This window comes from Biomphalaria glabrata, chromosome 1 (assembly GCF_947242115.1).
Source record: "Biomphalaria glabrata chromosome 1, xgBioGlab47.1, whole genome shotgun sequence".
NCBI classification, from domain to species: domain Eukaryota; kingdom Metazoa; phylum Mollusca; class Gastropoda; family Planorbidae; genus Biomphalaria; species Biomphalaria glabrata.
In genome coordinates, this window is record NC_074711.1 from 15237042 (window position 1) to 15264155 (window position 27114).

General features: G+C 38.2%; 1 protein-coding gene across 5 annotated transcripts in view; it reads left to right on the forward strand.

The window, feature by feature from the left end:
* LOC106073093 (phospholipid-transporting ATPase ID-like) overlaps positions 1-27114 on the forward strand; it is a 94748-nt gene that overhangs the window by 22269 nt on the left and 45365 nt on the right. The gene's annotated exons all lie outside the window — the stretch shown is intronic.

Consider the following 27114-nt stretch of genomic DNA (forward strand, 5'->3'; position numbering starts at 1 on the left):
TTGCGATCTATAGGACAGATGATGTAAAGGTTTCACTGTGATTAAATAACTGCAACTGAGTTTAGTCCTAACTTCGTTACGTGCTAATGGAGAACGTACTTTACGTTCCAGTCTGAATGCTAATTCGAAAGGTGACTTATTGGGAGTCTTCACCAGTTTTTACAAGTTTTGGTGTCAGCAGAGAGGATATAGAATCTTTTTGTGAAAAAAAAAAGATCAATTACATTCACCATTGTAATAGCTCCACCATAAGACACAGCAATAAGTTTATCTTTGAAACCCGATCAGAAATGATTAAATTCTGTTGTTTTCCAAAACTGGCTTCATTCTAACATCGGGGAGGGAGTAAAACAGGTGGAAAAGAAAACTAAAAATAAAAAAAAAAAAAAATAGAGTTCATCTTTGGCAACATGTGTGTGTGTATTGATTTATTATTAAACCATACATCACTCATTTCATTAGCTTTTTATCCTACTATAAACACATTGTAAATATTTTTTTTTTAAAAAGCTGATGATATAATGACAAGAGAAAGAGGGGAGTGAACTGAAGGCAGGCCATAGTGCTCCTCAGTGTTTTCTTCACTTGCTGGTCGAGTGTTGGACTGAACGAATGTGACTCATTAGGTTGTTACACTGGTCATTTGAAAGCGTTAGTGTAAGCTAGTTCAAATCTTCTACTCATATATTTTTACCCATACAAAACCTTCGTTAGATTTTATGCACGACGCATATCACCGTAGAAACAACAGATTTGGTAGATGTAAAGCAGAGATTTTGTCCCTTTCTAAGAATGCACTAAAGATAAAACACTATATTTTTATTCTTATTGCTTAGAGGTTAAACATGGGTGTTCTTTAATGAAGAAAATAAAAAGGATATTTCACTAGCTTATTCCTTGAGGCGTCGTTTTAATATTTCTAAAGTGGATCAGATTTTAAACTCATTATTGAATGTGCCGAGGGTATAATGAATATGTATTCAGTTTGGTCAATGGAAATACAAAATTAAATAAGAACTGAGATGCATGACCTAGATTGTGTGTAGGTACCTGTCTCCCTGTAAGTCCACGGACGTTACCTGAAGGCAACCATCAAACCCTCGGGTTTCTTTCTTTCAAACATCGTATAAAATATACACAGAATATCACTTTATGAGCATTTCATTTGGCAAACTATGCTTGGATTAGAGAGTTAGCATTTCATTTGGACCACTCTGATTGGATTAGAGAGCTAGCATTTCATTTGGTACACTCTGATTGGATTAGAGAGTTAGCATTTCATTTGGTACACTCTGATTGGATTAGAGAGTTAGCATTTCATTTGGACCACTCTGATTGGATTAGAGAGTTAGCATTTCATTTGGTACACTCTGATTGGATTAGAGAGTTAGCATTTCATTTGGTACACTCTGATTGGATTAGAGAGTTAGCATTTCATTTGGTACACTCTGATTGGATTAGAGAGTTAGCATTTCATTTGGACCACTCTGATTGGATTAGAGAGTTAGCATTTCATTTGGTACACTCTGATTGGATTAGAGAGTTAGCATTTCATTTGGTACACTCTGATTGGATTAGAGAGTTAGCATTTCATTTGGTACAATCTGATTGGATTAGAGAGTTAGCATTTCATTTGGTACACTCTGATTGGATTAGAGAGTTAGCATTTCATTTGGTAAACTCTGATTGATTAGAGAGTTAGCATTTCATTTGATACACTTTCCTGGGATTTGAGAGTTAGCATTTCATTTGGTACACTCTGATTGGATTAGAGAGTTAGCATTTCATTTGGTACACTCTGATTGGATTAGAGAGTTAGCATTTCATTTGGTACACTCTGCTTGGATTAGAGAGTTAGCATTTCATTTGGTACACTCTGCTTGGACTAGAGAGTTAGCATTTCATTTGATTCACTCTGATTGGATTAGAGAGTTAGCATTTCATTTGGTACACTCTGCTTGGATTAGAGAGTTAGCATTTCATTTGGTACACTCTGCTTGGACTAGAGAGTTAGCATTTCATTTGGTACACTCTGCTTGGACTAGAGAGTTAGCATTGCATTTGATTCACTCTGATTGGATTAGAGAGTTAGCATTTCATTTGGTACACTCTGCTTGGACTAGAGAGTTAGCATTGCATTTGATTCACTCTGATTGGATTAGAGAGTTAGCATTTCATTTGATACACTTTCCTGGGATTAGAGAGTTAGCATTTCATTTGATACACTTTCCTGGGATTAGAGAGTTAGCATTTCATTTGATACACTTTCCTGGGATTAGAGAGTTAGCATTTCATTTGATACACTTTCCTGGGATTAGAGAGTTCATATTTTAACAGATCATGGTTTGTTAAGTTTTCATTTTATTTAGTATATTTTACTTCGGCGAGTGAATTCTTATTTGAACAGAACATTTTTCTTATTGGGGTTAGAGAGTTTATATTTTTTAAAGCAACTCTTTCATAAATTATAATAAATATTTATTTTGTTTTTAACTTGACATGTGGGTGTCGTAGGCATACACTGACCTGTGCCTTACACTGACCTGTTGCCTTCCACAACACATCATGAATTTCGTTTTCTCTCCGTTCCTATAAACAGTTCACCTTTGAAAAGCTTCAAACATTTGCCGTTTCGTACATTTTTTTTTTTTTTACATTGGCTGCTCGAGCCAATTAAGCCGGATTTGTGTCTGCCTGAACCGAACAGGCAACCTGACCCACGTTACTGACACCACGTTGCAGTTTGAGATTGCCAACCTGTTTATGGCGCCCTCGATGTAGTAAGCAAGGGTTGGCTTCGTCCGCCTTCCACTAGTCAAATTCAAATGTCCTGCTTTTAAATGTCAAAACGCAAGTGTGGTGAAAAGTTTCAATTTCGCGTGGAATTGCTTCGCATTTCAGACGTTTCACTGAGTAACGTTTCATCATGGGCGTAATTTGTGACTGAATTGAAACATGCGAGAAAAACATTCTGCAACCTTGACATGTTTTAGAACGGGGCAGATTGTTACACACATACATACATACATACATATATACACACACACACACATAAGTTGATATCTGTTTGGTCAGTCAGGCGATGGAGTGTCTACATACACACACACACATAAGTTGATATCTCTTTGGTCAGTCAGGCGATGGAGTGTCTACATACACACACACACATAAGTTGATATCTCTTTGGTCAGTCAGGCGATGGAGTGTCTACATACACACACACACATAAGTTGATATCTCTTTGGTCAGTCAGGCGATGGAGTGTCTACATACATACATATACATAAGTTGATATCTCTTTGGTCAGTCAGGCGATGGAGTGTTCACAATGTGCCATGCCCCCCCCCCCTCACATTTACACGACTGACTGCAATCTTTGTTTTTGTTTTAGAGAAAAAAAAAGTTTGCTTTTAGAATTTTTATTTTTTATTTTGATTGTGTTTGTGCCAAATTAAGCACGATTAGGAAATCCATTTTTTTTTTTAAATCGCATATATTTTATTTCCCTCTATTTTTTCCCCATGAGTCGGTCAGTCAGTCAGGTCTTTGCCTTTTATTGATGTAGAAATAGGTCTTCCATTTTAAAATGGAGCAACATGATTCATCAAGCTAGTGATTGTTACTCCTATATATATAGGTGGTCTTGTACAGAAACTTACGTAACAAGTGTATGCTGAACTGTTCTTCTGGCTCTAGGCAAATTTATTGAATGAAACATTTGGTGAAAACTGAAACAGGAAGCTGAAGAAGTGGAGAGACTGAGACTCATAAATGAGTTAGTATTTGCTGTTCCTCCCAGTTCCCTGTTCCACCAACTCGGTTCTACCACGTGACTCACTAGAACGGGAAACGAGCCCAATCGTGTCTCTCTGGCTGCAGACTCGGGCTCCCTCCTAAATATGGGACCAGGATGTCACTAATCATTGGGCTTAGTTTGGCAGCCTTGATGAATAATTTATTCTTAGCATTAAGCGTGGTGGGTTTTTTGTGAGGGGGGGTATACTGTGGGCGGCAGTGGCATACTGCTGATATGGGCATTCGAGCAATTGCCCGGTAACCGAATGGGCCTCTTTGAATGACAGTGATTGACCTGTGCCTTACTCTAATAGGTGTTATATAAAAAGATTTCCCCCCCTTGCCGGACAACTTAATAAGTATATATATATATATGAACATGTAGCAATGAAATGTACGTATTACCCTCGCGTGCATTCCGTTTCCGGTGCATTGTTAACTATTTACATAGTATGAGAAGTGGTTGTAGTGCCATGGCCAATTTCGACACCCAGTCCGCCCTTGTAATCGGACGCACGTTCGTCTGAATCACCTCCTGATCATGTCCACCATCATCTCACCACTGGCCTATATCGATGACGTCCTCGCGTAAAGCAAACAAATACCGCCTTATGTTGTTTTTTACGCAGTTCTCCCTACGTCTGCGTACACATACATGTTTGTGCGTGCTGTGACGTAAGGCTTCCTGTACTCCTTACGACTGTACCCTCAAAACACTTATTGTCATGCATCATCGATTTTTTTTCTTTTCCTTTTTGTGACATTTAATATTGTGTATCGATGTTCGGTAACATTTGTTGGGAAGATCATTGGTTCATCAAACTTACTACTAATAAACGTTTTCTTTATGTGTGTGGTAACGTATTTTTTTAAAATTTAGAATTCTTGAGTGCTCTGAAAATAAGAAAAGTTGTATTACTTATGTTCAATTGAACAGCTCACTTGCTCACTCTTCAACACATTAGTATTCAGATTTGAATGTACCTTGTTGGACTTTGAAATGGAAGCAGCAGTTTGCAAATATCACTTGATATAATATTCTTTCTTTCTCCCAAAACATGTTTGCGTTTGTTTATTGCCATAAGTAGAGGTGCGTGTTACAAAAGAAAGTGACTTTGCCTTCAGCTTTAAAACTACGCAGACCTGACAATTGGATGTGTCCTAGACCTGACAATTGGATGTGTCCTAGACCTGACTTATTTATCTGGTCACACCTCTGTGAAATTGATCTCCACCGGACACAAAAGACCACTCCTGACAAGTGGGCAGCCTTGTTCGATTTCTGGCTCCTTGTGAAGAGTTCCTTGATTGGTCGTGAGCAATTAGGGCGCCCCCTGGTGTCCGATGTGGACGTGTTTAACTCTTTAGCCGCTAGAAGTCTTAGTAGACGTGTACAAAGTTTTTTTTTTTTAAATTATTGTTTAGGCCTACCTCAGAAGTTGTCTGCTTGTTTAACTTTCTAGAACAAATCCTAGATTCAAGTTTACATTCATTGAGCTATAAACTAGAAATAGTAAAATATTTATCATACTGTCACTGTGTCAAAATATTATAGCAACAGCACATTCTACGAAGACGGTCTAATCACTAATTGATTAGACATTGCTCACCCATCATTATCAAAATTGTCCATCGCGACTTGTGAGCTGAGTGGCACATCTTGTCTATCAATACAAAGGGCACGAGTTCGATCCGGGTGTGGACCAAAAATTACTTATTGAGATTCAACTCGAGCTGAGTTTTTTTTCGGTGAGCGCTTAAGGCAGCACGGAAACCACCGAGATATCCCCCCCCCCCTTTTCCTACAGTTTCGCAAAAGAGATGTTACCCCAGGGCACACATTAAATTCTCTAGTATTGTACTGTACACTTCGCTATTTGTAAAAAAAAATCGATATATCACTATGGTGTTTGGAGTTATTTGTGTCATTTTGCATTCTATGTCATCTTGCTGACTGCTGAAAGGAAAACACGAACCCTTTGAATGCGCAACACTGCAGCTGAAACTAAACCCGCCCTCTCTGAGTTACATTACACTGAGTGAGTGAAAAGCTGATCTCTGCACGTCTTGATAAAAAGCCCTGGGTTCAAACAACTTCCTCTGTACAAGACATATTTGATCTGTGAATGAACGCGCGCTTGCCACCATCCTTTCACCCCTCTCCTAACTCTTCTCCTGTTCAATACTGTTTTACTGTATGTCGGTACGGATAGGTCATAGGTCATGTTCTCCCGCACTGGTGTCAGTGTCACGCCTCTGGAGGTATGTCATTGCGTTCAAATTGAACAAACATGTGCTCAACTGCCAGTGTTTCACTTTCGTTAGCTTGACATTTTCACCTCTTTATACAATAAAACAACACGTGACTATCTAGGTTGGTCTACTTTTCAAACTCTGCTCACTGGAGTAGTCATCTCTCTACAAGCACACACACACACACACACACTATACACACGCTTTGAAATTTCCTTGATTAAGCTACATCTAGATTAGTTATTTGTATAACTTTTTTTTAGAGCTTTTAGTAACAGTTGCTGAATTAGCTCAGCGAACTGCTATTATTTTCTTGACCATGTTATCTAAACAATTTTTCTAATTGACTTTCAAAAGCGTCTATGCGAATATTAAATGTGGTCGAACGTTGTGACTGTGCATCGCTGCCGTCGGCTACAAACAGTTTATTCTCTCTACAAATACACACGTTCATAATAGCTATTTTAAAGGATTGTAAACTGAACATTAAATAACCTCTCTGTCTTGTGGATTCAAATGTACCTAACAGACATTGGATGATTCAAATATAGCAAATAGAGAGAAAAAAAAAGACTCAGTATGGATTGAAAAATACGAAATTGAAAGCATCAAACTTGCTTCTCTTCTAGCACGCTACATTGATTTTACAAGTAACTTTGAGATGTTTCGGATGTTCCTTCGGAATTGAAGATGATCTCCTCCTTGCCCAAACCTCCTGCAGGACGGCGGGGAATGACGGCAGGCAGGGCTCGAACCAGGGACCATCGAGTCGACAGTCCAGGGCGCAATCCACACCACTAGACAGCCATCTTGGAGTTCTAGCAAAGTTGAAGTTCTATTGTTTACGTGTGCTTCAGTTAAAACAAAAAACAAATATTTAGAGGCGTGTTTCCAAGGCAGACCAAGAACTTAATTTAGTTGTAAAAAAATGTCATAGAAATAAATGAGTTACTTTGATTTCAAATGTTTCTGGGTCAGAGGGAGGGAATTAGTGTGTTTGTTTGTGTGTGCTAATCATCTTAATGGAGGCACGTGACCACTTCAAGATGAACCTTTCCCCGCGTAGTTAACACCCACACTACCACGTGCGTACTCAACTCTTTCACTCCCTCCCCAGCCACCAGTCATTTTTCTCCTCCCTATTGCTATCTATATCCGCGCCATCCACTCTTGGAAACCGAGGTATTGGAAATAGACACCCTAAGTCAGAGTGCTGACGAAATGGTTCTCTTGTCTATTTATAGCCAGCCTGCTCGCCGTGAGCACCTCTCTACCCCCCCCCCTTACAATCACTCGAGTTTTCTCTACGGGCACACGCCAGGTTACACAATCAAAACATACTCTCCAGTACTAGCAACAACAAAAACTCTTATTCCCATTGTAAACGTCACGCCAAAGACTTATTGCTCTACTTCATCCCTGTCTTAGTTGGGGATTTTCTATCCGACTCAGGGATAATGAATGCTAAACATTAGGGATAATGGAAGCCTAGATCTATGCAGTATCTTGAGATTCAGTGATGAATGGAACTCTCATTTGACTCAATTGCAAAGCAAGAAGGAAGTATTTAGCTCCGATGAGTTGCAGACTTAGCCATTCAAATGGTTCAAACACAAATAGAGGTATCCGTTGACATATATATGTTAGTCTACCTGTTTCTTAAGTGATTTAATTATTACTTCTATACTGTAATGAAAATAGTTTGTGACTATTTTTGGTTATTAAGTGGGTCATGACACACCTGTTTGAAACACTCAGATCATTAGAGTGTATTAATCATCCAACTTTTTCTTCACCTTCACCTGTCCCTTAGCCTGTTGAACGTTTGGGGAACACCACATATGATCTATGAACCGTCTTTCTCCATTCCCCTCTGTCTTATGCCTTGAATAGAATGTCTTGCAGTGACAAGCCCGTCCACCCTTTTATGTTGCTTTTCTGTTTCTGTTTTTTTTTCCTGTTTATTGTTTTTATGTGAATTTGTCTGTCCGTCTGTCCTTACATCTTTACATTATTTATATGCAACACCATTTTTAAATGAAGCTTCAGAAATGTAGTTTTATTAGAGTCTCCTTGGAGATCAATCACTTACTTGATGTATTTACAGAGCTGTGTGTATCTAAGCATGAAGCCGTCCCACAAGACAGGGGTTGCTTGTCTGCTCTTGTTGGAAAGGTTGGAGAGCAGAGCGCGTCCAGGATGCCGGCCAAGCTGAGTTATGCCACCTAGACACACACAAATAGTGGATTCTAAAGCTAATGGGTTCCTGTTGACAATCTGTCGCTCCCTGAGAAGTAGAACGGGAGGGGGGAGTTTGAGGACTGGGATAAAAAAAAATCATGAGCGCTTTTGAAAAGGTCTACTGACGTCTACTGATGTACTGACGTCTACTGATGTCTACTGATATACTGACGTCTACTGATATACTGATGTCTACTGATGTCTACTGATGCTCTTGCGGGAAATCCAGTCCGATAATAGATTATGGCCAAACCTTCTACAGAAAGTTGATTACTGATTCTCTCTTTCTCTTGCCTTAGTTAGCAGTAACTACTCTTGTTGAATGGTAGTCACAATGTTCAGTTCTTGTTTAATCTAGTAGTTGGTTAATTCTTAGTTACTTTATCCCACTTGAGCTGTACGACTATAAAGAAATAAGATCAGATTGTGTGGCGATGACAGCGACACTCTTTCTTTTTTGTTTTTAATATTCAAAGCGATTTAAACATTTTTTTCTTGACAAAATATGTTTTTTTAGTAATCTTTGTGTTTTCTTTATAAATAGCGGCTGTGCTAGAGGTCGGAATCACATTAACGGAATGCCTACCAATAAAATAGTGTAAAGACTAGAGTCTGGAAGGCAAAAGAGTTCTAACTAGCGAGGTCGGAACTGAAATGAATCTCCGAGGACACGACTCACGTCTGTGTGTGTGAGTGCTGTTCACCTCACCTGGCTTGTTTGATTCCCAGCCATTGGCTCATAGTGGGTGCCAAAAGGTCTCCGTGGACCCATAAATACAATCTGTAATATAGTTCAAACGTAAGCACTACAGTGTTCAAGAAAACTGCAGACTTTCATGCAACTTTTATAATCGCAGGGAAAGTAACCTCTGAATAAAATAAGCACAACATACATTTCTTATTTCGTGCATTCTAAGTATTTATTTCACAGTTGATTTATTTATAACGTTTATATATATATATATATATATATATATATATATATATATATATATATATATATATATATATTGTTACGAATCTCACTATCCAGGCTCTCTGCAAACTGCACCATACACCACCAACTTAAAGAACTTGACAACTCAGGGCTCCAAAGTAACGTAACACTTTAATAGTTGAATAAAATAACAGCCAATACTGTACAATTGGCAACACGTACACTGTACAAATATCTCTCCGATAACACCGTTCCGCAGTATCAAATCTTGCTCTGGCCTCTCCGTCTCGTTCCGGGCTTGCACTGGGTTCAACAGTTCAGGACTGACTTCACACACTAGGCTCGTTGTGTCGGACTCGATCGCAGACCAAGATCAAGACGCCGTTCGTCTCAACTGTACTTGATAGTACTCCGCACTGAACCGTCGTAATGCTCCGTACAGAACCACACCGCTGAACTGTGCTGTAGTCGACCGTGTTCTGAACTCTTGTCGTGAACCTCCTTTCTGAACCTTGCTGTATTGAGCCCCTTTTCTCGACCGTCTTGACTGCGACACTCCGCTCTTTATATAGGGTCCCTACTGGCCTTCTCGAACCGGACAGAACGCCGCTCAACGTTTCTAGGTGGTCAGATGACTACAACTCTCGTGACGCTCCTGAGCTCTGTTCACGACGTCGATCCTTCCCGGACCGCCGTCGATCCTTCCCGAACCACCGTGTTGACACTCGTCTCGGCTGATCGTCGTAACTCGTCACGGTTGACCGCTTGTCTAGCGCTGGCCTGGGGCGATTTGCGTCGGCTGACTACACACACACCACTACCCCCATCTGTGTCACCACCAGGTTTATAACAATATATATATATATATATATATGTATGTGTGTGTGTATGTATGTGTGTTTATCTTAAAAAGAAAATAATTAAGTCTCATAGATAAGTAGACTTCTGCAAAGAGAGCTAATTATAAGTAGTATTTGTTAATCTAATCAATGAGCAACTCTTTCTTACCTCCTCCCCAAGACAATGTATTACAACTATTTGTATTTTTTGTATGCAGTACTGCATCACCATGTTGCAATATGCCTCTCAGTATAATATACTCAAAGTATGTTGCAACAATGTCTGGTTTAGATGTCCACGAATATTTTGAGCGTCTCACATTGTCTTGGTGTTGTGTCTGTGTTTACGCTCATATTTCAAAAAACAACGTCAAGCGCTATTGAGCATTCGATTTCATCTTTGTCGTCAGCGTGCTCAGAATAGGTGCGACAGCTAATGATGATCTGCCTGCTCCATTACTTTGAATTTATAATACACTGTGCATACGTAAACATACAAAGTAGAGTCATGACACAGATATTGGCACCAGTGCTTTAGTTTATACGAGCAGCACCCAGTCAGGTTTGTTTATTTTTGTAGCCAAAAACGTGATGCCCAAAATATGGCACACGGGCCATTTTCGACCCATGACACGGTGATGTGCCAAGAAAGTTGAGCACCACTTATCTGACCCAGATCTAATTAGTGTTTCATATTTTTAAATATTATCCGTTATTAAAACACAATTTTTAAATGTGTAACTATGTACTACACATTAAATACATTTACACCAGCTGTCAAAAGACATTGAAATTCTAAAAACGTCTGTTTACGAAGAGACATCATTTCAAATAACAATGGCTTGTGAGTGACCAATCTAATGAATCTATAGTCATGTTTTGAACACTTGGCGTGGATTTGAATGCGTGAGGTGTAATGTGAGAGTACAAATTATTTAACATATGATTAAATTGTTACTATCATCATGAAGTTACAGTACATCTTTCAGTTCTACTTACAGTACATTTTTCAGTTCTACTTACAGTACATCTTTCAGTTCTACTTACAGTACATCTTTCAGTTCTACTTACAGTACATCTTTCAGTTCTACTTACAGTACATCTTTCAGTTCTACTTACAGTACATTTTTCAGTTCTACTTACAGTACATTTTTCAGTTCTATTTACAATACATCTTTTAGTTCTACTTACAGTACATTTTTCAGTTCTACTTACAGTACATCTTTCAGTTCTACTTACAGTACATCTTTCAGTTCTACTTACAGTACATCTTTCAGTTCTACTTACAGTACATCTTTCAGTTCTACTTACAGTACATCTTTCAGCACTACTTACAGTACATCTTTCAGTTCTACTTACAGTACATCTTTCAGTTCTACTTACAGTACATCTTTCAGTTCTACTTACAGTACATCTTTCAGTTCTACTTACAGTACATCTTTCAGTTCTACTTACAGTACACCTTTCAGTTCTACTTACAGTACATCTTTCAGTTCTACTTACAGTACATCCTTCAGCACTACTTACAGTACATCTTTCAGTTCTACTTACAATACATCTTTCAGTTCTACTTACAATACATCTTTTAGTTCTACTTACAGTACATCTTTCAGTTCTACTTACAGTACATCTTTCAGTTCTACTTACAGTACATCTTTCAGTTCTACTTACAGTACATCTTTCAGTTCTACTTACAGTACATCTTTCAGCACTACTTACAGTACATCTTTCAGTTCTACTTACAATACATCTTTCAGTTCTACTTACAATACATCTTTCAGTTCTACTTACAGTACATCTTTCAGTTCTACTTACAGTACATCTTTCAGTTCTACTTACAGTACATCTTTCAGTTCTACTTACAGTACATCTTTCAGTTCTACTTACAGTACATCTTTCAGTTCTACTTACAGTACATCTTTCAGTTCTACTTACAGTACATCTCCCATCTCACGACACTCCCAATATATGTGTGTATGTGTGTCCGTGTGCGACAGGAAACGTTTCCCTCGGAACTACAGTTTGTCTGTTCGTATTAAAGTGCTCTCTAGAAGATAATGACATGGACACTATTTTTGTGTTTGTATTGAAGTGCTGGCTAGAAGCTGACGGTGACAAACAGAGCCATTAGAAATGGTCTACTTAGTGTCATGGGCCACTATAGGCGGTATAAATCACGCAGAGTGGGTGCTTGCTTGAAGACATGTGCTCTATCTTGACTTAACCGAGTTCAACAAAAGAACAGAATCACTACAGTGTGAGAACCGTTGGGCGTGGATTCATGTTAACGTTGAGTTGTCTGATGACGAAAACTAGCGGTTTGTATTGCTAGTTAAAATTGCTGGATTTTGGATCTTGTTCGCCATGGTGGGAAAAAAAAAGCAACTCCACGCTAGCTGTTTAGTTTCCATTCCTCCAAAGTGAAAGACTCCATAGCATTCCAGTGTTCGTTTCTTTTGTGACACAGTTGAGGAGGTGATCCGTCAAGGACACAGCTATGTCAGTGGCCATTGTCACTCAAGTGTCATCTTGGCTCGTCACAAAGCAGCAAGTGCTAGCCACTTGTCAGGTTTTGATCATCTTTCACCCATTAGTTTCAATCTTGGGTTGTCCAGCACGGCTAGTCAGCTGAACTCTGGCAATGAAAGTCTAGGACTGGCCCTTTTCGACGTTTATGTGTAAATGAACTAAATGAAAAAAACTAATTCAGATTAGAACAGTGACGCCCAACATAATTTGACCTACGATCCATTTTAATTTCCGACACTCGTGTCGCTGGCTACATGACTGAAAAGGTGCAAAAACTAAACGAAATTGACCTGAAACCATTGATCTAGTACTTACATTCAATTTGGGGAGATTTGAAATGTTGTTTTTTTTACGTGTCTTCTTCATGTCTCTACAATGGGCAACTTTGGAGCTAGTTTACCACTCGATTTGTTTTCTTGTCTCTTTCTACAATGGGCAACTTTGGAGCTAGTTTACCACTCGATTTGTTTTCTTCTCTCTTTCTACAATGGGCAACTTTGGAGCTAGTTTACCACTCGATTTGTTTTCTTCTCTCTTTCTACAATGGGCAACTTTGGAGCTAGTTTACCACTCGATTTGTTTTCTTGTCTCTTTCTACCATGGGCAACTTTGGAGCTAGTTTACCACTCGATTTGTTTTCTTCTCTCTTTCTACAATGGGCAACTTTGGAGCTAGTTTACCACTCGATTTGTTTTCTTGTCTCTTTCTACAATGGGCAACTTTGGAGCTAGTTTACCACTCGATTTGTTTTCTTCTCTCTTTCTACAATGTGCAACTTTGGAGCTAGTTTACCACTCAATTTGTTTTCTTGTCTCTTTCTACAATGGGCAACTTTGGAGCTAGTTTACCACTCGATTTGTTTTCTTCTCTCTTTCTACAATGGGCAACTTTGGAGCTAGTTTACCACTCGATTTGTTTTCTTGTCTCTTTCTACAATGGGCAACTTTGGAGCTAGTTTACCACTCGATTTGTTTTCTTGTCTCTTTCTACAATGGGCAACTTTGGAGCTAGTTTACCACTCGATTTGTTTTCTTGTCTCTTTCTACAATGGGCAACTTTGGAGCTAGTTTACCACTCGATTTGTTTTCTTGTCTCTTTCTACAATGGGCAACTTTGGAGCTAGTTTACCACTCGATTTGTTTTCTTCTCTCTTTCTACAATGGGCAACTTTGGAGCTAGTTTACCACTCGATTTGTTTTCTTCTCTCTTTCTACAATGGGCAACTTTGGAGCTAGTTTACCACTCGATTTGTTTTCTTGTCTCTTTCTACAATGGGCTACTTTGGAGCTAGTTTACCACTCGATTTGTTTTCTTCTCTCTTTCTACAATGGGCAACTTTGGAGCTAGTTTACCACTCGATTTGTTTTCTTGTCTCTTTCTACAATGGGCAACTTTGGAGCTAGTTTACCACTCGATTTGTTTTCTTGTCTCTTTCTACAATGGGCAACTTTGGAGCTAGTTTACCACTCGATTTGTTTTCTTCTCTCTTTCTACAATGGTCAACTTTGGAGCTAGTTTACCACCGATTTGTTTTCTTGTCTCTTTCTACAATGGGCAACTTTGGAGCTAGTTTACCACTCGATTTGTTTTCTTGTCTCTTTTTGGTCAATAGGCCTATACCCATGGAGCTTTCAATCTCTGGGATATTGTAATATATTGTTTATAATCATTTATTCGCGGCTCAAATCTAAAATGCCGTCATTTTATAATGGCGTTAATATACATGTATTAAAAAGCCACACTTTCTTTATAAAACAATTATGTTAGTTTATTATCATGTTCCACAAAAAAAAAAAAAAAGGCAAAGATCGGTTCATTTATACAGCATATTCTACATTCAGAGTCCATATTTCATATTAAACCTTTCATTTCATGTTAAAGGTCATGATACCAATTCAGCAGAAAAAAGTGAAGGCCCTAACGTAGATGTATTTTTCAACTTTTTTTTTTAAGAGGTGGGGATTTTCTACATTATGTGCCGACGACTTGGTGGGCCGGATGAAACCACGTCGGTGGCCGGATTTGGCCCGCTTGTCGTATTTTGGGCATCACTGGATTAGAAGATTGATGGGGTAGAACTTTGCTTCCCTAAGTCGAAGTTGCTAGACGTTTGGGTTGTTGCTCACTTGAAGTGAGGAAATTGTAAATCTCCGCTAGAAACAACAAAACAAATCTTCACCTGGGAAAGAACTGTGAGTTATAAGTGTTGCCACTTCACATTTCACTGTTTGAAGGGGATGCTTTGGTGTTTTGAAACATGTTCTTTTGACAAGAAAGTAGTGCATGTCGACAAGATGGTTTGTATGGTAATGAGTGTCAGTATGAATATACAAAGGAATGGTGTGATATTCAATAGGCCAATGGTAGATCTAATTGGTTCTAATGTCTGCACTCTTACTTATGTAGTAGTGTACTTATTGATCACATAGGTAAAAGTACATAAGAAGAGACCTAACTGACTCAATGGAGCTGTTCGTTGCCTCGTCTTGGTCACTATATTACTGAAATCATTGGTTCGTTGCAACTATTTCTAATTGGTTAGTTTTTTCCCCACTGGGTTCAATTCAATACTATTGTGCTTTACACTTGCTATTTACTTCGGCTAACTTTCCGTGTGGTTTGTACTTCGGACTGCTGACAAGACGGATAGAGGTTTAGACTAGGACATATCAATCTTCATTTCTGACGAGAATTTGGTAACGGAAACAAAATCAATTTTCAACTTTCTAAATATGGAGTAGAGCTTGTTACTTGCTCCTTTGTACCCAGGGGAAAGACTGTGGCTACAACCATGGGACTTAGATTCTTAGAAGCCCTTATTTAAGATGACTAATCTTTGACCTTAAATGGTCAATGTAGTTTAATTGGTATTAACGTGAAAATCAAATTCAATAGATCAAGACATAGATGAAGTAGGAGATCAAGTCATAGATCAAGACATCACTTTTATCTATGCATGACAATGTTTTGTGTTTCTTCTTCAACCATCTCTACAAATCCAGCACTAAAAAAAAATACAAAGTCTTCACAATTACACTGTGGCCGTTTGTCTTAGTCATGTGTGACAGGGAGTTTGCACAAAAAACTTGACAGAAATACAAAACTAAATATTGATTGACAAACTTGGAAGTTGAAAACTTATCTATCCATGAGTAAGTCGAAGTTGTCTCCCTTTAGGCTTCCTCATTATCCATTTCCAGTCTTAGCTATCCTACGCCTTGTTTCTCAGTAGACCAGCTAGATCTGTGTGCAGACTGTTCTGAGAAACTGAGCATTACGTCTTGGTTTTCAAACAAAACTCTGTTGTAAGTTGTTTCAATGAGCGAGGAGGAATAGGACTCGTTTTGTTCTCGTCTATTTATTGGAGGAAATGTTAATCCCCCCCTCCCCGCTGACAGTTGCTGTTATAGAATGTCAACATTCCAGCACAGAGTAAACTATCAACAAACTCTACCACCTTTAAACAAACTACTTCTTTTTATAACTTTTGTTGGAAGATTCGCCCATGAGTTCTATATTTTCTTCACTTACAGTCCATCCTGGACACGCGCCAGAGGATGCCGAGATAAAAACATGCAGAGATTTGGCGCTAGAGAAGAAAAACAAAATGACCTTCTATTATCACCAAGGCATCTCCATTTCTGCAACGTGCAAGATGCGTGAATTTCATTTTGTTAACTCTTCATATTACTGCTTGATATTACACAACTAAAGCAGAAGTCGTTTTTACTCATTGAAAGAGCTCATTAAGTTGTCCAGGTGGGAACACGTCAGGGCCGGGGGTTGGGGCAAAGTGAGCACATCTTGTTGCCAGGTGTTTCTTTTTGGCTTGCACTAAATTTTACATCATTTTCTACGCACACCCTTCTCCCCCTCCTCTGACACGCTCTTCACGTTCAAACGTGGATTTGGGGGTTCTTTGATGCTTAGCTTACTTAGTAGTGCTTATAGGAGTTATCACTGACTCACCTGTCTAGGTAGATATACTATTGGATGCTGGTTACAGTATTTTTTGTCAGATGGTTGCTGGGAAGATAGAAGTGGAGTACGAAATAGATTAGTATTTTTTCCCTCTCATTATTGTGATTATTCGTCTGCTATATCATAATACTTGCTTTTAAGATTCATAGGTAATTATAATAAAAAAACAACAACAGTGTGGAGCAGATAAAGAAAAGCATTTATTTACAGTCTGTAGTCTTAGTAAAACAAATGGTGCTACAACTTTTTTGCAACAATTATTAGAAATATATTGTTCTGGCTTTGGTTTAAACTCGTGTTGGAGCTAGTGGCTAGCGTCCACGACGATACAAGATTGGTCGCCTCTGACAGTAACTACTTCGAATTAAGTTCACAGAGCCATAAAAAAAAAAAACAACAACTATTCATTGAAGACAATTGAGTAGCCTCGTTTTAAACTTCAAAAAAATTATTTCAAGACCAAATAAATCCTCCACTGAGAAAATCGTTGCACAAATGACAAGTTGCTCATTTCTATCCAGTTTATAGACATTTGGTCAGTTCAGTTGTCGACCACTTGTTCAATGACTTGATTGTTTGTAGTTATTGGAGGCTAGTTATATTATGCTTGACTTGTATTGTGCTGCTAGAATTCTGCTTGACGTTGTATTTGCTTCAACATAATTTTAGCGTAAGCCCCTTAAGAGTAGAACTAGACCAGATGTAGATTTGTAGTAGATCAACCATTCAAATAAAGGCCACTCGTAAGAACACCAGAAACATGGATTGAGATTTTGAACATCGCGGGCCTTCTGGCGGATTTAGTTTTTCCTTTAAAAGAGATAAGAATGTAATTAAGATCTAGATCTAGATACCAACGAAATGTCCCATAAACGTGTGCACCTCTCGATGTCAAGATAGAGGGGGAACTGGTGTTGGTTGGCACATTCGGGGCGATAACTCCTTCTTTATTTTATCTATCCAGGAATAAGTGGAAGTTGTCTCCCTTTAGACTTCCGCATTATCCATTTCCAGTCTTTGCTACCCTACGCCCTAATTCTCAGTAGTCAAGCTAGATATCTGCATGCTGGCTTTTCTGAGAAACTAATCATTATTAGGTCTTGGATTGGGATTTCCGTTGTGTGTGTGGTGGATGATACATTTAATGTTCTGTCCGTTTCCGTTTTAGGTCGGTTAATACTAAACGATAGCATGTATATAATTAATGCTGGTGGCTGCTTTTAGAGTTTCCAGATTGTAATTTGACAAAATGGTAAATTAAGTTCAACATTTTAAAAACATTTTAAAACAATGTCGATCTTACAGGCAAAGTACCAAATCCTTCATTCTATGGAATGCCTGAAGATTTCAGGCCAACTATAAAATGATTTAGAAAATGATTTCTCCATTTCCTACTTTGTCTAGACATTGAATGACTAGAACTGCTTCAGGCAAAGTGTGCAATGTTGATTTAAAATATTTTATTCATGATATAAGTCTCTCTCAAATGTTTCTATTTCCCAGTAGTCCTGTTCTTCAAAAGTGTAGAGTTACATAACGACTGTCTTCCTGTGTATGCTGTGTCCAAATGTATTGTGCTAGTAACTAGTTAAAGTGTTGATTCAAAGATGTTTCTTATTGTGTCGTGTGAAAGGGGAAAGAAAAGACTCCGTCATCCAGGCCAATACGACTAATGTCACTACTAAGAAGAAAACACTTGACTAGATGTTGATGTATACGTTTTAAAAAAGTCAACAACCATGTACTGTAACGCAAGATGTTCATTTTACACAAGGCTTCATATTTTTTGTCTGAAATAATTTACACAGATTCTATAGAATGCCTGCATTTCGCACTTAACATATATACAGTTATTTACAATTTACATAGGTTTTGTTTTTTTTTCTATTTGATAAACCTACGTGGTTTAGGGTTAGGGTTTCGCTTTAGCTTGAACCTACCATAACAAGAGTCAGCAGATAATCTCAAAAGCCCAAGACAGAAAACTGAAGTGCTTTGGCTCTGCACTGGATGCACATCTCTTGAGGCGTTAGTACCCAAAGTCCTTTCATTTTCTTGTTTCCGCAAACGTTGTTGTTCGGAGGTGGCATTTTAGTTGTTATAGAAATAATTATAAGACAAAATAAGATGGGGTAATAAGAGTGTGGAGGTTGTTTTTGTGTGGGTGATGGAGTCTTGACCGTTTATAGTAATTAACATAAGATTGCACATTGTTAGTAGCCACCAATACATTATTGCCATGAGAAAGTCAGGTCACTCAAAGTCAGGTCACCTAAATGTAACAGGTACTGATGTTGTTACATACCTGATGTTGTTACATACCTGATGTTGTTACACCTAAGTCACCAACTATTTTGGTTTCATATATGACGAGCCGGATGTTTCTGTATCTCTGGATACCAATACCAGAGGCTGCCCTATGCAATACTATAATACTATATTGTACCAACACCTGAGGATGTCATATCGTGCAATACTATAATGTTTGTGCGCTGTCTGGTACCAACACCTTAGGATGTCATACCATGCAATACTATTATGTTTGTGCGCTGTCTGTTGCTGTCATCTTCTTTTGTGACTGGCATGTCTTTCTTCATTGTGATGGCCAAAACATGCCACCGACGTTTGCCCACCGTCTTATTAGTAAAGCACTTGTCACTGGCACCTGTCATCCTCCGTAGAGGCTGTCTGTGTCACGTGCCATCTGGCAGTGATGGCCTAGGCATTGTTCTTGTGGCTTTAAAAAACGTACGTGTCCATCGATCGTGTCAGTGTGTCCTGACCGCATAGTTCCACTTCTCACTCCCCCCCTCTCTCTCTAGCCGCCATGTCCACTAAGACAACCCCGTTTTCCTTCTCATGTGATCAAAATAAGAGGGGAGCTCAACCTACACATTTTGTTTGGACAGGTCTAGATCTATATCAGGTGTGCATAATGTTGAATACTAATGTAACTTAAAAAGCGATTTTTGAGAAGAAAAAAAAAAGACCAATTAAATATCGACATATATTATGGACTTTTTTTCTTCTCTTGCTCATATTCTAGTTGTGTCCATGTCCGCACTCGAAGTTACCACTTACTATGTGCTGTACGCCTACAAGGCAATAGACTTCTTTGCTGGTGAAAGTCTACTACAATGTCGCTGGCATGCAGTTCTGTCACCAACGATGTTGTCAGAGCCTTCAAATCGGCATCAAAGTTGTACAGACCTTCGAAGCAATGCTTGGACTTAATAGTTCCCAAATCTTGCTCTCTGTGGAGCATATCAAAGCCATCGTACTAGAAGCTATGTAAAATATTGTTACTAGGAGCTACCCCAACCGTTTAATGGACATGTGAAAGTGCTACCCCAACCGTTTAATGGACATGTGAAAGTGATCTAAAGCTATGTGGGAAGACCCCTAGCTTGTGGTAATGCCTAGTCTATTCCACACATTTTTAGACAGTCTCCCCATAGATGCTGACACATCCAGACCAGACCAAGATAAAATAAATAAGTCCGGTAAATGTTCTGTAGACTACATGGTCAAAGTGACCCAGACTAAAACTTTTCAGTGTGTATTGGCCATCCAATAGCTTTGGTCTCACCTTCAGATTCCATTGAAAGATTTTTGTCTCAAATTGAAAAAGCAAGTTTCAATTGATGGCATTGTTTTTGTTAGACGCGTTTCTTCTGAAAAGATCACTTACGTCACATCCATGTGTTGACCTTGTCGAATATGTTCCGTACAGTCTTCTTGCATGTCATTGATATTCTTAGCTGATTGAGCTGACCCGCTATTTTCTCTAATGGCATTTAGAAAGATAGAGATTTGTAGAAATGTGTTCTTGCATATAGAATAAGAAATGTGCCGTTATCTTTGTGTCTTGCTGAGACCCAAATATCTAGTTCATTTTGACATTAAAAAAAAGTAATTATTATTTATTTATTTATTAAAAAGTAACTTGGGCTCGAGTAAGTTTGATGGAGCGTTTCCCTTGGCGACTGCAATCTGGTTTGATGTTTCGAGACTATCCTAGCCTGTGACCCCATAGCCTGGCCATACTTGCTCTAGGACATAATTACACTAGCCAGCTTCAGTTGTCTTTAATCGACCACGACTGCTTCATTTTACCAAACCACTTTCGCTAGCCTTCTATCCCAGATGACTTCTACTCTGAGTGTCACTTGAGTGGTTTTAAAATGACGTCATCTAAAACAGATGATTACAGCGTTAATGACATATTACGTATTGATCTAATAGTACTTTCCCCTTTACTGAACGGCATAAAAACAATATTATCCACTGAACACAAATCAATAGCGTCTGTAGTTTATGGAGAGCCATCTAAGGGGTGATTTTACAGTTTGTTTTAGTAAGGGCTTAATGCAAAGAAAATCCACAGTAATCTCTTTATTACTTTAACATTATAATTATATAACATTATTATAACTACGAAGTCTTGTATATCTAGAGCAATTTGTTTTAAATAATAAAGCTACCTCGTTTTATTTTTTAAAGGAAGATAGGTGAAATGACCATGAGTAACCATGTAGAAAAATAGTTTTACTTTAATTGTTACTTCTTGCTTTGTGCATTAGTACAAATCAAATATATATTATAAACTCACATACGCACGCATATATATATATATATATATATATATATATATATATATATATATATATATATATATATATATATATATATAGAGAGAGAGAGAGAGAGAGAGAGTCAAAAGTATACTAATGGTTACTTACATAGCTTACTTTTTATGAGAGCGTTGTGAGACCGTCACATCGACCATTCACATTTACACTAATTTTATGATGACATGAGTCAAGTATGACTACCTCGTGTGTTTGTAACCCTCGGCTCCGCCTCTGAACGTGTCTCATCCTTTTACCTATTGATGGGGATTAGCTGGGCCAGCGCATTATATCACACAGTTATACAATCATGACTTCTGCGCAGATGACGGCCATGTGAGATACGTACTTTGTATTCATTGCCTGGTCTATACAAGTACACGATTGGTCATCAGTCTTTTTTTCTCTTTCCATTTCCTTTTTACTCCCCTCCTTCTAATGTTAAAACACGGTTGCAAAATATAAGGGGGGGGGGGCAGTATTATTGGATTGGAAGAAATATGTGCACACTTTAAAAAGACAAAGACACGGTTGTCTGCCCATCACTTAAAAAAACAAAGACAGGTCTGCCCATCACTCTAAAAGACAAAGACACGGTCGTCTGCCCATTACTTTAAAAAGACAAAGACACGGTCGTCTGCCCATCACTTAAAAAAACAAAGACACGTCTGCCCATCACTCTAAAAGACAAAGACACGGTCGTCTGCCCATTACTTTAAAAAGACAAAGACACGGTCGTCTGCCCATCACTTAAAAAAACAAAGACACGTCTGCCCATCGCTTTGAAAAGACAAAGACACGGTCGTCTGCCCATTACTTTAAAAAGACAAAGACACGGTTGTCTGCCCATTATGAACTCTTACATTGTTATTATTCCGTCAGATTTTGTGAGTTCTAAGAAAATTGCAAGCAGACGATGAGGTGGAGGGGGTACCGGGGGGGGCGGGTGGTCTGAAGGCGATGAGAGCAGATCTAGGACATTGATCTTGTATTCTGAGTGGACATTCTCGGCTTGAGATTTGCATTTCCTTGTCAGCTGCTCATCTTGATTGTCTTCCCTTGGTTTGGGCTTGTTGTGTGTCCTAGAGATTTTGTTGTCTGTCTTTCTTTTTGGTTTGTTTGCTCAGAATGTCTGCCCTGGAACTTTGCAACGGTATGCATCAGAAAAGAGGAAGAGGAATTTGTCACCAAAATGTGTAGTGGTGCACACGTCAGGGAAGTCACAGACATGGAAATAGTTCACCAAACCCCAGGATTAACTCCCACAAGCTGTCTCATTCTACAAGTGGTGGTCAGAGATGAAACCAATACGAAAGGAAAACACTACAACATAGAAATGTAGGACCATGTCAAGAACTCTTGTTTTTATTTTACGTGTTGGTTGTATCTTGAATTAGGAAAGATTTCTTGCATCAGCTGCACCATACTCATTGGATGCACGCCTTTAGTTTCACTTACATAGATATCTTTAAAAGGTCTGTAATTACCTACACAGATACAGCTCATATTGTTCCACTTCAGGCATAGGGTACCTGACATTAGTCGGGGAAAAACAAAGGCTGTGGGTCATTGTGCTGGCCACATGACACCCTCTTTAACCGTGAGCCACATCTGCCCCATAGATCTCAAGGTCTGAAAGGGGAACTTTACTTACTTTTTACTACCTGGGTCGGCTGTTTATTCGGAGCGAAAAACAAACAATCCTTAGGTAGCCAAACCTTCTTGTAACAACAAATGTTTTGTCATCGTCCTGTTAGGGTCCATTTAACTGGCCATGACTATACGTGTATTTATAGATATGCTACGTCTGACACTAAACAAAAATTACTTTGGTGCTATCCTACAGAGTAAAAGTGTGTGAACGCTCATAAATTAGTTTAATTGTAAGCAGCGTGAATCACCTGTTTCCAATTACAGTAATCGTTTGCATTAATGTAATAGGAACATTTCTGGCGTTTTCAATTGTAGAAGTTCTGTTGCGGTACAAGAGGCGGGTAATCTGTCGACTGAAACAGACGTTTGCAATGATACAGTTGACTTTTGAGATTACGTTTTTGTATCTATACGAACGCCCAGGAGTGGGATGTAACAATGGCGTCTAAACGTATTTACGTACTTGTATCGCTAAGCAAACATACTTTACGGGACACCACTCTGCGTTGTTTCTTTTGAAGAATTCCCATGGTAACAGGCTGTGTGTTTTCTATGGAAACGCCAGGGGAGAGAATGCAATGCAGACGCTATCTCAGGGTGGAGTGTGGTATCGATGTTCACAATTGGGTCACACTTCATGATCCGCTGACACTCGCTGTGCCTGTTTAGTGTCACTTTATTTCTGGAATGACATGACCAGCAGGTTTGGCATATGAAAGTACACTTGCCAACATTAAACACAATGACTACTCTTGTGGTTTTTGACTTAAAATTAGTTTGAAATAACTTTGAATGTGTATTACTATAAGAATACAATGAGACATCTAGAAGTATAGTATAGAGTCCTGAGGATGGACTGCCGTTGTAAGCGCATGTTCCAGGAGTCTTGATTCATCGCTTCTTTTAGCTATTAATTGTTTAGAAAATTTAGGAAATGCTGGTATATCACTCTAGGTGGCTACTGACTAACTAGAGAACATGCATGTTGTTATGACTGTCAAGTGTAACTGGCATTCGGTGTCTTGAGAGATTTATTTATTGATGTTTATCCCTCTGTGTATGTGTTTATGTGTATTACTGCACGTGTGACTTGACACCCGATTTGAACCTTAGTTCAACAAGTTGTGGTTTAAGTGTCTTGTCTATGTCTCTTTAAGTGACAATATTTTAATGGCTTGGCACACAATAAAACGTGTCACCAGACAGCACACACGTTTTCAGTTTATGTTCTAGTTTGCACATTTCTGTTCCTGGTGAGGCGGAACAAAGTTCTAGTTTGCACATTTCTGTTCCTGGTGAGGCGGAACAAAATTACTTGTTGACACTTCCTTTATTTACCTCGTTCTTTTGTTTTGTTTCAGCCCGAGAAGTCTGTCGCCATGGAAACGATTAGAGATTAGGTAGAAATAGAGATTATACCAGTAGGTTTTTTTTTTTTTGCTTGGTCCTTTTGGTCAAAATGTGGACAACTCAACGAAGTTTAGCCACTTCATGAAATGTTTTAAGTTTGTGTCTGTATGACAGTACGAGTTGGAACACTTCACACACACACACATGCACTAATGTAACGACAACTAATATTACACACTAGGATTTCGTTTCTAGTTGAGTCACTTTTTAAGGACATTGAAACAAAATAAAATTATTTCTGTAATAACAAGTGAAAAAACAAATTCATTGTGGTATTTGTGTGTGTGTGTTGTGTACTGAACGCATGAATCAAACCAGTGAACTTTGCACTTGTGGAGTGTCACCAGAAAAGTCCAACATGCCCTTCAAAGCAGCATTCTCTACCGAGAGGCTTGAACAAGATTATGGCCCCCAAAACACCCCTATAGAAGAAATGGGGAGCTGCCTGGTCAGGACACTACCGCTCAGTTTCTCTCAGATATTGGACTAGTCCTCTGAGCCCTCCATTATCAGTGACCTAATAATTCAGCATAACAATACAGCCTCTGTTTCATGATTGGAACATTTCACCTCCACCAAGGCGGTAGAAGACACCGTTCACACAAAAAGACACATGAACTCTTTTATTCCTTGGGCAAAATGTAACTTGCTGTTGTGAATGTCACTTCTAATGTTGAAGAGAAACTGTGGTATGAACGTATATTTTGTGTGCAATCATATCAATGGTTTGCTCTATTATGTATTGTTATGTGTAATGCCCACTTGTAAAACTCTATTATGTATTGTTATGTGTAATGCCCACTTGTAAAACTCTATTATGTATTGTTATGTGTAATGCCCACTTGTAAAACTCTATTATGTATTGTTATGTGTAATGCCCACTTGTAAAACAAAGTCTCCTAACGGATAATAAATAATTATTATTAATTAGAAGAAGACGGGACATAATAAAGGAAACTTCCAAAGATAATGTGAGTTTAAAGCTTGATATACATTTTAAGGCGGTTGGTCTTTGTACTATCAACTTAACACTCGCTGTACCGGTCACTATCTTCTTTTGGTTTATATATTAAAGGTTTAATACTACTCAATAGTTATGCATCCTACCCAAACAAGACACTTGTCACATTTAGCGCCTAAAGTGGTCTGTGGTAACATCGTTTTTGTGTGTCCTGCTTAAGTGTTCTACATGTGATTGTCCACTCAATGTCCAAGCAATTGGGTCCAGTTATAATCATCCGCACATCTCTGATAAATTTTGTTTCGCTCTTTGGAAACACTTGTGTCGGCGTTTCTTCCCTCATCATTGTATCAAGTAGTGTCTACATTCATCATTGTATCAAGTAGTGTCTACATTCATCATTGTATCAAGTAGTGTCTACATTCATCATTGTATCAAGTAGTGTCTACATTCATCATTGTATCAAGTAGTGTCTACATTCATCATTGTATCAAGTAGTGTCTACATTCATCATTGTATCAACTAGTGTCTACATTCATCATTGTATCAAGTAGTGTCTACATTTATCATTGTATTTACTAGTGTCTACATTCATCATTGTATCAAGTAGTGTCTACATTCATCATTGTATCAAGTAGTGTCTACATTCATCATTGTATCAAGTAGTGTCTACATTCATCATTGTATCAACTAGTGTCTACATTCATCATTGTATCAACTAGTGTCTACATTCATCATTGTATCAAGTAGTGTCTACATTCATCATTGTATTTACTAGTGTCTACATTCATCATCGTATCAACTAGTGTCTACATTCATCATTGTATTTACTAGTGTCTACATTCATCATTGTATCAAGTAGTGTCTACATTCATCATTGTATTTACTAGTGTCTACATTCATCATTGTATCAACTAGTGTCTACATTCATCATTGTATCAAGTAAGTAGTGTCTACATTCATCATTGTATCAACTAGTGTCTACATTCATCATTGTATCAACTAGTGTCTACATTCATCATTGTATCAACTAGTGTCTACATTCATCATTGTATCAACTAGTGTCTACATTCATCATTGTATCAAGTAGTGTCTACATTCATCATTGTATCAATTAGTGTCTACATTCATCATTGTATCAACTAGTGTCTACATTCATCATTGTATCAACTAGTGTCTACATTCATCATTGTATTTACTAGTGTCTACATTCATCATTGTATCAAGTAGTGTCTACATTCATCATTGTATCAACTAGTGTCTACATTCATCATTGTATCAACTAGTGTCTACATTCATCATTGTATTTACTAGTGTCTACATTCATCATTGTATCAAGTAGTGTCTACATTCATCATTGTATTTACTAGTGTCTACATTCATCATTGTATCAAGTAGTGTCTACATTCATCATTGTATTTACTAGTGTCTACATTCATCATTGTATTTACTAGTGTCTACATTCATCATTGTATCAACTAGTGTCTACATTCATCATTGTATCAAGTAGTGTCTACATTCATCATTGTATCAACTAGTGTCTACATTCATCATTGTATCAACTAGTGTCTACATTCATCATACACATCTGTACATTTAAAAAAATGTAACAAATAGTGCAGATTATATAACAAACACAAATCAAACTAGGAGTTAAACTGTCACCGTTCAATGTTGTTTTGGTCACCCATTTCCCTTATTAAAACAGCATCACTGACATGTATTGAATTGAGCTCTAAAGAGTTATGCGACGCTACCCACCCAGTCACGTGGTATAAATAGAGACCATCTGCTCAAGCAAACATTTATCAATAACACTAAGCGTTATATCAGTGCTGTCAACATTTCCCAAATGTTTTCACCGATGTAACAAAACAAGAAGTA